This window comes from Centrocercus urophasianus, unplaced genomic scaffold, assembly GCF_019232065.1.
Source record: "Centrocercus urophasianus isolate 14NV4802_14NV808 unplaced genomic scaffold, USGS_Curo_1.0 seq_11, whole genome shotgun sequence".
Classification (NCBI taxonomy): domain Eukaryota; kingdom Metazoa; phylum Chordata; class Aves; order Galliformes; family Phasianidae; genus Centrocercus; species Centrocercus urophasianus.
In genome coordinates, this window is record NW_024884253.1 from 48,743,173 (window position 1) to 48,744,398 (window position 1,226).

A 1,226-nucleotide genomic window follows, 5' to 3' on the forward strand; every position below is an offset into this window, starting at 1 on the left:
TCTGTGTGATTCTGTGTGATTCTGTGTGATTCTGTGTGATTCTGTGTATCCTTTCTCAATAGGTACTTCTCTTGTGCCATACACGTATGCATGTCATTTTCATTAGTATTAGAAATCTGATTTGGCCAAAAGATTGTTTTTGGCCAAACAGGTCACATTATTAGATATGGTCGCTCTTCTTTCTCTACTCATATCTGCTGTCTCCATCTATGCTGTTCCTCTACCTGTGGCTTTAATTCCTCGGTGGTTTTCTAGGATAAATCTCACTGTTCCTTTCTGGACAATAGATTTTGATCACAATCACTCTGACGTGAGTTCCGATAGCAGTGCATTGGATGCAGAAATGTGGGTATAATGAAACTATCATTTTTCTGATGCACAAAAATAAGGTACCACAGACCTCAGAAATGGTGCACTGAGTCAAGCCATTTCTACGACAAAGAGCAAGCATTAATAACAAAGTGATTGATGCTGATCTGTGGATCTGTACTTTTCATTTTCCAAAGGAAAAACAGCCAGGAAAATATCACATTTTCCAGCAGTCTACATGAAGTCTCAGTGTACTATCTGAAATTGGGTAACTTTGATTTTCTGATCCATGAGCTCCAGCAATCCCTAGCATGTGCCCACAGCCTAAAAGAAAACAAGCATCAGAAAACACCACTCTTTGCATATGTTAGGTGGCCATGTCTCATCACACTCAAACCCAATTCATCATCTTCCAGACAGTATTTCATACCAACCGTTTTGCTGTCTCTTTAATGCATCTGTCTGTTTATCTATTCTCAAGCACCATCTGCCTGTCCTGCTCTCTTGCACCGCACATGTTCACAGCTACTACACCTCCAAGGTGACAAATGAGCAGTCGAGCTAATTTCATTGGGATAAACAAGAAAGCAAGAGCCAGATGGAAAGCCATGGAGAGAGCCAATGGCATCGGGGGGGAGAAGAGTGAGTGCTGGGAGAAGAAATCACCATAACAACGGCAAGTGCAAAGAGGGGGTTCTATTCTGCCTATACCACTAATTGCTATGAATATTTTATTCTTGCCCTGTGGTTTATCTATATCCAGACCAATGATTTACTGCCATATGGTATAGTTCAAGGCATTTTTTTTTTCCCAGTGAAGTTTGATTGCCATTATTTTCATTGTTATTTGCATGAGGTTTAGGGGCTTTATTCTTTTCTTGGAGTGTGGACTATTTTTTTCAGACATTCATAGGGAA

General features: G+C 40.3%; 1 long non-coding RNA gene across 1 annotated transcript in view; it reads left to right on the forward strand.

Annotated features, from left to right (window-relative positions):
• The window catches only part of LOC122155227, a 3,661-nt gene extending 2,682 nt beyond the window's left edge, over positions 1–979 (forward strand). The window contains exon 3 of the long non-coding RNA XR_006167180.1: positions 791–979. This is a non-coding gene — a long non-coding RNA (uncharacterized LOC122155227). The remainder of the gene's footprint in view (positions 1–790) is intronic.
• Positions 980–1,226: the final 247 nt, after the last annotated feature.